Here is a 13,354-nt window from a genome sequence, read left to right as displayed (position 1 = left end):
TATTTAGCATCATTTAATTTGGAGGTTAAAACAACCATGGGCCTGTCCTTCTTTGCTGTGCGCAGGTGCTCCAGGAGCCAAGGTTTGATGTCTCACATCTGGACAACATCTTTTTATTGAGAAGAAAATATTAGTGAGATTTGCTATCTAAATAGCATCTCATGTAGACTTACAATCTAATGTCTGTGGAGTGTGATCCCCTGTGTTGTTACCAATCCTCTTATCCATTGATTAAACTTTCTTCTCGAGTACTAAAGCCCAATGCAGAGGGCAAAAATTAATCTTTTTATCTGTTTTGTCAAGGCCAGGTGAGCAGCTAGTCTTTAGAGGTCAGTTGTTCTTGGAAGGAATCTCAGACTCTTCAAGTCCCTCTTTGTCAGTTGTCCATCAATGTGAGGATAAGTCAAAAGCTTTGCTTTATGTACTGCAGCTCATCCCTAAAACCACTAGGTCATATATCATCAGGGATGAATTGCATACAGTTGCCTGGAGAAGATGCTGTGTACTCAGATCGAGTATACATACTTTCTTTCATAATGGAATATCAACAGTCGGCAAACCTGGTGGTGGTCATCCTTTGTAAGCAGGCAAAGCTGATCATACCAAGGTACCAATTGTTTGTCTTCAGATAGTGCTGAGCAACAACAAATAAAAGAAAGCTAAATAGAAACTGTATAAGATAATGTAATACCCGGGCGGTGGTGGTACACACCTTTAATCCCAGCACTCGGGAGGCAGAGGCAGACAGATCTCTGTGAGTTTAAGGCCAGCCTGGTCTACAAGAGCTAGCTCCAGGACAGGCTCCAAAAAGTTACAGAGAAACTCTGTCTCAAAAAACCAAAAAAAAAAAAAAATAAGATAATGTAATAAATTAATATTTCCTAGGTACAAACTGTTCAACTAAACCTTAGATAAAACACAAGATATTCTTCATATGATACATGGTATCACTACTGTAACCACGTTTTTGGATTTTAATGCAAGTATGTAGTTGATACCAAGAAACAACAAATACATAATAAAGAATCATGGAATTGATGTTTACAGCATCTAGCACAACACAACTAAGTAATCCCTCTTAAAACTATGATTCTCCAGCTTATTCTAGAGAGTTCTTTACACAGGTATCTCCCTATCCTCTCTATGGATGAGCATCTCATTTGTTGTTTTCACTACAGAGGTAAATAAACATTTACATCTTAGCATCCAAATCTCTAACAGTCCTGATTAATATACTACTTGTCTTTGGGGTATTTCTGAAGCAGCCCTCCCTCAGCTAAATTCTACTTTGCGTGACTTACTATCTCTTAAACATTGGTCAATCCTTTATATCACCAATTCTACTCTTCTTTATTGCGACTTAGTAGTGGAGTACTACACAGTACACGACATGCCATTTACAACTTCCACAAATTAACTCCAAATAGACCTTACACCTAAATGTCAAATGCTAAGTGCAAAACTTCTAGAAGACACTTGTGACCAGTCCTCTCTGAGTGTGGCAACCTGCCTAGGCTTTGGGAGGTTTCTCTAAGGCCCTGATGTATAGAGCAATAACAGAGCTCCGTCTCTAATCTCAGGAATACGCTGGGGAGAGTTGGTAAAGGTCAGGGCCTTTAGAAAAGGGTTGTTTCAGATCCTCAGAACTCAGGACTTTTCACAGAAGGGTGAAAACTGGTTATTCATCCCAACACAACTGTGGACATTGTTTAGAATGTTCTTGAGTTACCCAATGTTCCTCTTGTGCAACATTGCTGATTAGCCTCTTTCTGAATTTGTATACTTCCTTTTAAAACCTAACCCATTGATTTACATTAGCCAGAGACTTACTGTTGAATTATAATTATCAGCCAGTGCTGGTATGCTGCTCGCCTCATCACTACATTGTACAAAGTGAGTCCTAGTCCCAGGAAGCAACTTCATACAAAATCTGCTACACATGTGGTCCAAGTGTGTTAGTGTCTATCCCAATTAAGAAGTTAAACTTTTCAGGATCACTCATCGTGTGCTGGTCCTGGAAACAAGAAACAGTCAAAATTTAAGGTAATGGGTTCTTAGTTTGTGGTTAATACTCAGCATTGTTACTGGCATCCATGTTTGGCAGAGTCAGAAACCCAGTGAAGAGATTGTGAGAGTTCATTTCATGAAGCTTTGAGGATAAAACCTGTTGTTTTTACTCTTTTGTGGGCCTGCCACTCAGCTCTCAAATAAATGACACACACTGAGGCTTATTTTTTTTTTTGAGACAGGGTTTCCCTGTAGTTCCTAGAGCCTGTCCTGGAACTAGCTCTTGTAGACCAGGCTGGCCTCAAACTCAGAGATCCGCCTGCCTCTGCCTCCCGAGTGCTTGGATTAAAGGCATGCACCACCACCGCCTGGCACACTGAGGCTTATTAATTCTTATAAATTCCTGGCCTTAGCTTTTCTTGTTTCTAGCCAGCTTTTCTTGACTAATTGTCCCATCTACATTTTGCCTCTGGGTTTATTTTTCTTTATTCTGTATACCTTTCTTTACTTCTTACTCTGTGGCTTGCTATGTAGCTAGGTGGCTGGCCCTGGCTTTCCTCTCCTTTTTTATCCTTCCTTTTTCCCTCCAGGATTCCTCCTCACATTTATTCTCTCTGCCTGCCAGCCCATCTTATTCTTTCCTGCCAAGCTATTGACTGTTCATCTTATTATTAGGCACATCAGGTATTTTAGACTCACAAGTATCACAGTTTCACAGAATAAAACAAATGTTTCACAATATAAACAAATATGACACATCTTACAATAATATTCCACAACAGCCAGGTTGTATCTTTATATCACAAAATATAGAGATGCCTAAACTATAAGACATCTTCTATGGAGAACTGAATATAGTGAGTAGAAGTAACCAAAGAGAGAGATTTATGAGAAGATGCAGGGGTAGGGCCATCTAAGCCCTTGAAACTGAAGCTCTGTGCATCTGAGACAGAGCTACAGGATTTGATGTTTGTCCTGCTATGCTTCAGTCTTGTCTTGGTTCAATCTTCCCTCACTATATATCCATTTCTCTATTTTGGATTGTGAATGGTATTCTGTACCATTGTATGTTGGAAAGATGTAACTTGTTTTCTGATTTTACAAAATGTCACTGTCAAGAGATTGTCTTGAGTGTCAGAAGAGACTTTGAACATTTCAACAGTGTAGGGGCTGTTGCAAACTATGAGTATCATTGAAGTGACTAACTGCATTTTCTTCATTGGTGACCATGAGCCTATAGTGACCTGGGTCAGAATATAATTGGTTGAATGAAAAACTCCCCAGACAGGAAGATGTATTTAAACATGTGCCTCTTCTTGGCAACTTTCATTTGATTGCTTGTGAAACTAGTAGTAGTAGGAGCCTTTCTGAATGAAATTCCTCATTGGACATATGATATGATTTTCTATAGCCTCAACCCATTTCCTGTTCTTTGTGTCTGCTGTATTGTGGTTGAAACTAATCAGTCAGGTGTCATCTTTTGCTGTCATGACTTTCCCACCATTATAAACTCTATCACTAAATAACATGATTAACTAGAATTAACTGCTAATACAGTTTGGTAGCCTACAGTTTTCATTTTTCTTTGTTTGTTTATTTTTGAATACAAGGTTTGTCTGTATAGCTCTAGCTGTACTGAAAGTAGCTCTATGTACCAGGCTGGCTTCAAACTCAGAGATCCCCCAACACTGACTCCCAAGTGCTGGGAATAAAGGTGGGCCAGCATTCCTGGCTTTCTTGTTTTTATATTGTTGTATGATGGTTTTGTTCCTATCAAGCATGTGCTGTTGTAGTGAGCTTCACCTATATCTTGAATGCCCTGTCCTTCTTTACTGTGGGAAGGTGTTCCAAGGTCTAATGTCTCACGTCTGGATAACATCTTTTAATGAAGAAGAAGATATTAGTGAGATTTGTTATCCAACATCTCATGTAGACTTACATCTAATGCTTGTAGAGTGTGACCGCTTGTGTTGTTACTAATTCTCTTAGTCTTTGATTAAATTTTCTCCTTGAGTACTGAGCAATGTAGGTTGCCAGAATTAATCTTTCTTTCTGTGTTGTCAAGGCCAGTTGAGCATCTAGTCTTGAGAGGTCACTTGTGCTTGGAAGGAATCTCAGATTCTTCAAGTCTCTCTATTATCAGTTGTCCATCAATGTGAGGATAAGTCAAAAGCTTTGCTTTATGTACTGTGGCTTCCTTTGAAGCCTTGAAGAAATCTTTCCCACATCGATCCTCCTTTTGTAGACTTGATAATGATTCAAATTCATTGATTGGGTTATCCATTGCCTCTATGAACAGGACAATAAATGATCAATAAATAGCCTTTGTTCCTAGGGACGTCACTGATCTTGTATAGAAATGAGAGAAATATTCCGCCTTTTGGTCCCTCTAATGACACTAGAATAGCCTCTAAGAATGATTATTAAACACCTAGAAGATCAGTTTTATACTAGTTTTGTACTTTTAACTACTTTATAATACTTCAGTAGTCAGATACAACTCAGTAAACTTTGTTTGACATACCTTTTAGCCAGTCCTTGAAATAGTTAGGATCTGACCTTGCAAATTTTAATAAATATATGATCCCTCAGTCTCATCCTTATGTACCTTAAACAACTTACTCAGACCGTCATAGCTTGTAAAACCTTTCCAGTCTACTTTATCCTGGAGCAATCCAGTTATATCATGTTCATATATTTAAGTCCTTTTTTACTATGGTCATTTACACATTTATATTCTTCTAACATGTCCTTTTATGTACTGCTTCCTTTTTCTAATACCTTGGTAAGTAGGAACATTAACAAATATGTTATGATCTGTTGTGAGAATTTTCTCCCCTGTGAAGGGGGAGGAAGCAATTTCTATCTTATAACCATAAGCCCCATTGAAGATACAAAGTACAATTTCACCAAAGTCCATCCTGGGGAACCAGTGAGTTTATTGAACTTACTTATTGAGCATGGTTGAAAAGGTACTTACAAGGGTTTTGATTCTGTGGTTGTTTGAATCAAAATGGCTCCCAATGTCCCATGGAGAGTAGCGCTATTAGGAGGTGTGGACTTGTTGAAGTATTTCATAGTCATTTTCTGCTGCCTGCTGATCTGGATGTAGAACTCTCAGCTTTTTCTCCAGCACCATTTCTGCTTGCATCCACCATGCTTTCTGCCATGATGATAATGGACTAAATCCTCTGAAGCTGTAAGCCAGCCTCAATCAAATGTTTTCCTTTATAAGTGTTGCTGTGGTCATGGAGTCTTTTCACAGCAATAGAAGCTCTAAGTAAGATATCCAAAAGCAGCCACACAGGCATGTCTCCATCCAGTATATACAATGGCTCTCCCATAGCTGCATATGTGGAGCTTACTTTCTCTCTACACTTCCACTGCCCATATACTCTCCATTACAATACAGTTCTCAGTGGACATAGTATGTCAGCCTGATAGCACTCTATGTAAATTCCCACTTTTAAAGATAGCTTTCTCATAGCTGCATGCACAGAATGTACATCCTGCCAAGTCTTTCCCAGGCTATGTACTCTACCTCATTCCTAAAACCACAAGGTCACATGTCATTAGGGATGAATTGAATACAGTTGCCTGGAAAAGAGGCTGTGTAATCTGATGTAGGGGATACTTTCTTTCACGATAGAGTATTAACAGTCAGCAAACCTGGTGGTGGTCATCCTTTGTAAGCAGTCACAGGTTATCACAGGAAGGTACCAATTGTTTGTCTTCAGATAGTGCTGAGCAACTACAAATAAAAGAAAACTGAATAGAAACTATATGATAATGTAATAAATTAGTATTTCCTAGGTACAAACTATTCAACTAAAGTTTAGATAAAACACAACACATTCTTCATATGATACATGGCATCATTACTATAACCATGCTTTTGGGTTTTAATGTATGTAGTTGATACCAAGAAACAGCAAATACATAACAAAATATCATTGAATTGATGTTTACAGCATCCAGTTCAACACAACTAAGAAATCCCTCTTAAAACTATGATGCTCCAGCTCACTCTAGAGAGTTACACAGGCAGACTCTCTTTCCTTTCTAAGGGTGAGCATCTCATTTGCTGTTATCACTATAGACATGTATACACAAAAGGTAAATAAACATTTACATTTTAGCATCCAAATCTCTAATAGTCCTGATTAACATACTACTTGTCTTTAGGATATTTCAGAGGCAGCCCTCTCATCTAAATTGTACTTTGTGTGGCTTACTATCTCCTAAGTATTGGTCAATCCTTTATATCACCAATTCTATTCTTGTACATTGCTACTTAGTAGTGGAGTACTACATAGTACATCAGATGTCATTTACAATTTCCACAAATTAACTCTAAATGGACTCTAGACCTAAATGTCAAATGGTAAGTGCAGAACTTCTAGAAAATATTTGAAACTAGGCCTCTCTGACTTTGGTAATCTGCCTAGGCTTTGGGTGGTTTCTCTAAGGCCCTGATGTATAGAGCAACAACAGAGCTCTGTCTCTAATCTCGAGAATATGCTTGGGAGAACTGGTATAGATGTGGGATCAGGGCCTTTGGAAAAGGGTTGTTTCAGATCATCAGAACCAGGACTTTTCACAGAAGGGCAGAAACTGTGGTTATCAGTCCCAACTCCATTGTGGACTTTGTTTATAATGTTCTTGATTTACCCAATGTTCCTCATGTTCAACATTGTCTGATTATCCTCTCCTGAATTTGTATACTTCCTTTTAAAACCTAACCCATTGATTTACATTAGCAAGACACTTGCTGTTGAATTTGACTTAGATCTGCAGTCAGTCTGGGATAGGTCTGTCTTTAGATTAGCTGTGTCCCTTCTGCCTACCTGGTTTGGTCACTCAGACCTCATTAACCAATCAGAGCCTCCAGCAGACCCCACCAGTCAAATAGGTGGGTTCTTCCAGAAGCCAGGCTTCCAGTTTAGCACTTCCTGAAGAAATCACAATCTCATGTACTGCGCCTTGGGCTCCATTGTGGGGAGAAAGTTTGTCAGCTCAGCAGCTGCAACATGGTGAATGAGTGGTTGCACTCTACAGATGGGAGGAGCTGTGGGTCAAGGTGAGTAAGGTCGGGAGGAGTGGCTGGCCTTGGTGCAAGTGGCTGCTCTCCCCGTGTGCAGAGGAGTGGCTGGCCTTGGCTGGTGAGGTGCTGCTGTCCCCAAACTAGGTAGAGTTGCCTGCTGAGGCTCGTGGCAGGTGTGGTGCCCCCTCCCCTGACTGGGTGGGAGCCAGTGGACAAACACAGAGTTTAGAGTGTTCCTGCCTTGTCCTAAGTAGTCCTAAGTGATCCTTGCAACACTCTTCTGGCAGCCTCTGAATAACTTCACTGCCTGGGCTGTGTCTGCACAGAGCAGAGAGTTGGGAGCCACAAATGGTGGTGCCTGTAGTGCTTATGTTATTGCATGTGGAGAGATATCACCAAATTTTCCAAACTTGGAGACTACTGGTCTCTCCAATATCTTCAGAAGTTCTGCACTTTTAGCATTTAGGTTTAGGATCTGTCTGTAGTTAATTTTGTGGAGCTTGTAAATGGTTTCTTCTGGGTAGAGTAGCACTCCACTGCTAAACTGTGAAGTAGGAGAGCATAGTTGATAATAGAATTAATGGTATAAGAATTTACCAGTTCTTAGGAGACATTAAGTCACACAAAGTAGAATTTAAGTGAGGGAGGACTGCATCCCAAATTCCCCAAAGATAAGTAGAATGCTAACCATGCCTATTAGAGATTAGTATCATGAGATGCAAATGTTTATTCACCAGGATTAATAAGCCATTAAGGTACATTCCTATAACAAATGAGACAACCATGATTTACAACCAGCCAAAAGACCCACTTCCCAGTCAAAAGACCTAACATGCTGTTCAAGGGGCCATTACAGGGTCACAATCTGTGTGCCATGAAAGTATTATAATTCTAGAACAGCTGAATTTTTCCATTTTTAGAAAAGCAGTTTACAGTCAATGTCTCCTATACTGATTGAGGTGTACTTGAATCCTGTCTGTAGCCCCACAGGGCATTACCCTTGGTATCCTTTTGGCTAACCACCATAAAATTCTGGATTACAAGTATGCTGCACCACAGAGTTCTAAAATTACCACTTTGAGTTATATCTTGGGGTGTCCATTGCAATAACAATAAAAGAATTTGCATGGAGCATGGCTTCTCCCTTCAGACCATAAGAGTAGGAACAATATACTGTGTACACTGGAAGGGGGATAAAGACTGGACAATAACTAGATCACAGAATGAAGTTTAAGGGAGTGAGCTTCAGTGGTATCCATTACAAAGAAGGACCTGATTCGGCACAGTATGTGACTTTCTGTGTAATTTCCCATCATACATTAATTCCTTACATATGAATTAAGATAGACACCAGTGGGTGTACAGTTTAGGGGGGATAGCTTGAACTACTACATATTTAGTTTCCAATTAGTGAACTCTCCCATGCAGATATGTTCAATCCTGGTTTACACAGTTAAGTCAGCTCAGATGCTTGAGACACTGGCCTTTGGCTGTAACTCCATTTTTCAGTGTACAGCACCCAGCAGTTAACTTTTTACATGGGACAAAGTCATGTGTTCTCTTTCTAATGGCATTCTCCCTATCAGGGAAGTGCCTACTCTGTTTCAAAGTCAGCATAACTAAGTGTTCAATTATTTTTATCATTTTAAGAAGTCAATTATTGGTTATCATATTTTAGATTTCATTTTCTTCAAAGGCATTAGTATTATAATCTCTGTTTTTATTTTCCAATGTTTCCTAGGTTTTGAATTTCATTCCATTTTTAACAAATAATGACATCTTGAAAATTGCGAGCAAATGGATGGATCAAGCAAACACCATATTGAGTGAGGTAACACAGACCAAGGAAATCAAAGATGATATGTACATAAACATGGCTTTATATATAAAGCTAAGTCTGCCCTACTGTTCTTTTTCCTCAGACTAGAAAAAAAGAAAAAGAAAAAAGGCCTTGAGTTCCCTTCTAAATCTATGAATTACATTACTGCAAAAGAGACTTTCTGTTCCACTATGACTGTATGAACTCATTATGTCAATTTCTTTCTACTAGGCCTCACCTGCTAATGAACGTACTACTTCCTGATAGTGCCATGGGTTGGTAACTTGACCTTCAATAAATGGGTTGTTGGAATACATTTCAAATGCAAATTATAGCAGAGTTTGAGGGAAATATCTCAAGGTAAGTAGATATACACTATGAGTTCTTTTTTGAAATACAGTGATTCCAAGTAAAACCTCAGGAGACCTCCTCAATTTTATTTTAAAGAGAATACACCCATCAATCATAAATGCATGTTTACAATAGAGACTCTGTCCTAAGGTTGTCATTATGGAATGTAGGACTAATATTTTCTTTTAAAGAGTCACAAACAGGAAGCCCTTGGGTGGTCATTAGATGGACATCTATCAGGTGTGGATCTGGATAAAAGAACAGTGCTGATATTTGTAAATATTTGAGATTAAAATCTGTATGTCACCTCACCTCCCAAATAAGTATTTCTAGGTTTCCTGAAACCTGCAGAATTCAGCCATATTGGCATTGAACTTTACACTTTTCAACAAACATGGAACCATTGGTTTGGGCAGGATTTTTGCTTTCCAGTTCAGTAAAAATCCCATAAAATACTGCCCACAGCTCGTTCATGGCAGGTATGTGTATTTGCAATTGTGTTTGTTCTAAACCACCTGGGCTTTCACAAACTTGTAATACAATGAAAAAGAAATTAATTTTTGAAATAAATGTTGAAAGAGTATGTTGGTTGTTCCTCACTTTCTTCAAGGTTCTTTTATTCTCAGTTCCTCAGCAACAAGGAATGAAGTTCTAGAAGCCGGAAGGACTGAGTCTCAGGAAAGACAGGTGTAAGGAAGACCTACAGGATGTCTTGATAGGAGCTGAGAGAAAAGAAAGCGGCCCTTAGGAAAGAAAAGGAGGTAACAAAGGAGGGGTGTTGGGAAAGGAACACATGAAAGGCGAGACTTACTAGCGCTTCTTGGTGTAGATCACAAAACCGATTACAACACATATTGGTACTAGTACTACAATTAGTACTAGAACGATGATAAAAAACCCATGGATAAATGTTTGCTACCTGCTCTGGAAGAATACAAGGTATCACTAAACAAAGAACCCAGAACTAGTTCAAGTTCCCTATTTTAAGTACATGTGAGGAAGCCATGCCATTCTTTTTTCTTTATTTAAACTCTATCGTTTTAGTCTTCGTGAGTTTAGACTGACCATCTATCATCAGGATCTGACTGTATGCTATCCAGACAGATGTGAATCTGTCTACCCCCAAATCTTGAATTTTCTGAATGACTTCGGGTGCTTACCTCATCTTAGCACTGACCTCTTTATCTATAAAGTCAGAATAGCAGTATTTGCTGCAAAGCTAAGGGATGAACTGATATGTTGGTAACACAGTGGTCAGTGCTCACACAGGAGGCATCAATAACCTACAGCTATACCTCGGGCCCTGGGTCCTCTATCCTGGGGCATGTATCTTTCTGAACTTCTTTATTTGCCCTTTGCCTCTGGGTCTTCTGAGTTTCTGGGTCTACTTTCCTCTTATATATAGAACATCTTACCTCAAATTTACTGGGATTGATTTCTGTATCTAGAATTCCCCGTTCTCTCTCTCCTATAATAGTTAGGGGTTTCATTTCTGAAACTCAGTTTGTTCAGTTCTTACTCCATGCTTGAATGGTACTCTACTTGCTCTCAACCCAGGCTACAGTTGTTTTTCTTACCCCAATAGAGGATGATATCCAGTCCTCCTAGACTGCTCTGTTTCACGCAGCAGGCCAGGCCAGCCTCCTTTCCAGCCTCCACATCCAGGGTTGCTCGGAGATACCATGTCTCATCAGCATTGGGCAGGTAGTCACTCCTCTGAGGACTATTTTGCTCCTGCTCACCCTGCATCCACATCACCCACACAGGCTTTGGGTAGAAGCCAGAGACATGACACACCAACTGTAGATGACCATGTTTAGGACTGAGGCCACTGGACAACCAGGCCACGGGCTTCTCTGTACCCAGAGAGAGAATAAAAATATCTTAAAGCAAGAACATTTATAGTAGAGGCTCCAGAATTCCTATCAAGTTCATGCTTTCCACAGGTCCACTTCTGGAGATGATGTTGCCTATTAGTCTAAATCCATTTGTATCACTGTGACTAGGGAAACCATCCCTGACATCTCTACCCCTTCCCTGATGCAAGTGTTTTATGAATGTACTCTAGAACACCCTGAGTTCAGCTGATATAGCATGTCTCAAATACCACCTGGATCAGTTCTGATCCCCAGTGTTTATTTAACTCAATTTGTAGATTCCAGAGTGATTGGCAGTGAAAAGAATAAACCCCACATGCCTTATTCACCCCCTCCTAGGCCTTACCCTTTCTCTAAAGCTTGCAGTGATGGGAAAACATAGGGAGAGCCGGGGTGAGGCTAGCAGGCTGACCTTCTCTCTCTAGCTCTGGCTTCCCTGCCTCCTGGAGGCCATGGACAAACTTGGGGCAGATGTCATACAGAAGCCTTTGCGCTGTTTCCGTTGTCCCAGGATCACCACTGAGCACTTTAATGACCAACTCTGTCCAAGGTGGGGCATCTGAGGCCTTCTGAAAGGAAGTTCCTTGAAAACTCTGGATATATTCTCCTTGATATGCTGCATATAAAAAGTTTTCTGAAGCGTTCTCAGAGTACAGGTCACACCCAGCAGAGAACTGGATCTCAATGGGATCTGTAAAGGAGAGTGGCTAGAGATTCAAGTATGGTTAAGAAGTTTGGACGAAAGGAGAAGAAACTGGCATGGAGATAACAGTTAGGTCCCAGTTGAAGAAAATAATTGCAGTGTCCTGGAACAGAGATGGGGATTATTTTCAGAAGAGACAAGGATCTCTCTAGACAGTTGGGGTCTGGGATTCTCTATCACCCAGTAGGTACCTTTCCAGGGCTCCATCCCTCCACTCACAGTGTATATTAGGCACCATTTTGACAAATTCCTGTATGTCCCTGGTAAAGCTGAATCGTTAAACTTGAAATATACGCTGCAAGTGCTCCCACTGCTGGTCACTGAATTTGCCCTGGGACCAAGGCTTCACGAAGTCAATGGTGTCCGAGGCATTACTCCACCGGTGCGTTTGCAGATCCCCCAGCCAGGCCAAGCCATTCGTGTTTGAGCAACTATTGTTTGGGAAGGAAGAGGTCTATAGGCAGCAGAAGGGGAAATTCTTTTGCTGGGCTGAAACCCAAATAAACACAGTAAGCAACCAAGTCAGCGGGCTGGGTTGCAAAAGGAAGTTATGGTTCAGAACTGCATTTAGCTCTGAGAGGGATCAGCATATGTTCTGCCCACCATAGTGCTTCAAGCCCACCAAGGTCGACCTCCACCCACCCCATCACAGTGCTGCTAGCCCTGCACTCTCTTCTTCCTTCTCTAGGCCCTTTCGTGGGTGCACACTTCTACTCACATTCAGGTTGTACCCAGATCCACGGGAACAACCAAAACAACGGTAGGTACCACATGGCGCGAGAAGTTTACACAGCCCTAGGCTCCGACTTCTCCACTTTTCTCTTCACACTGCCTGAGGACAACAGCTCTGGGTTTTTGGCAAAGCGCAAGCCAAATCCGGAAGAGCGAGCTCTGGCAAAGGAATTATTCTTTTACAAAGTCGCCCCCTCGTGGTTGAGTGTTGGAATGCAGCTTTAATCAGCACCTCTGAGCAATCAACTTTTCTCTACCTTCTTTCCCTTACACTAAAGAAAGGTTGAGACCGGTTTGCCATAGTGAGACATAACGTCGTATTTGTGATACCATGTGATTTTTTGTCATTAATTCCATTTGTTTGACTTATTACACTGATAGTGATTTTCTCGTGCTGAACTGTCGCTGAATGTCTGTGATAAATTCAACTTCGTCTTGGTAGATAATATTTATTTTATTTGCCGGTATTCATTTTGCAATGATTTTATTAAGGATACCTAGGGCTATTACACATGAAACCTTGTCTGAAAAATCAAAATAAAATAATTATAATTTAATTAGAATTGGATAGAGATCTTCTATATAAGTCTGTTAGAATTACGCTATGAATCTACTTTGACATGGAATTTTCTCTTTTAGTTGGAAGGCTTTTTATTACTGTTTCAATTTCCTCATTTATTATGGGTCTGTTTAGGTTATTAACCTTTTCTTGGTTTAATTTTGCTGGTTTGGATGAATTTAGAAATATATCCATTTATTTTAGTTTTTCCTAATTAATGAAGTGCATGGTGTTAAATTATTCCTGTGTATATTCTGAATTT

At 40.1% G+C, this 13,354-nt stretch overlaps 1 pseudogene; it reads right to left on the bottom strand.

Annotated features, from left to right (window-relative positions):
- Positions 1–7,018: 7,018 nt before the first annotated feature.
- LOC119820667 lies at positions 7,019–12,574 on the bottom strand (annotated as a pseudogene).
- Between the last annotated feature and the right edge of the window lie 780 nt (positions 12,575–13,354).

This window comes from Arvicola amphibius, chromosome 8, assembly GCF_903992535.2.
Source record: "Arvicola amphibius chromosome 8, mArvAmp1.2, whole genome shotgun sequence".
Taxonomy (NCBI): Eukaryota; Metazoa; Chordata; class Mammalia; order Rodentia; family Cricetidae; genus Arvicola; species Arvicola amphibius.
This window is presented reverse-complemented; position numbering and strand designations above follow the sequence as displayed.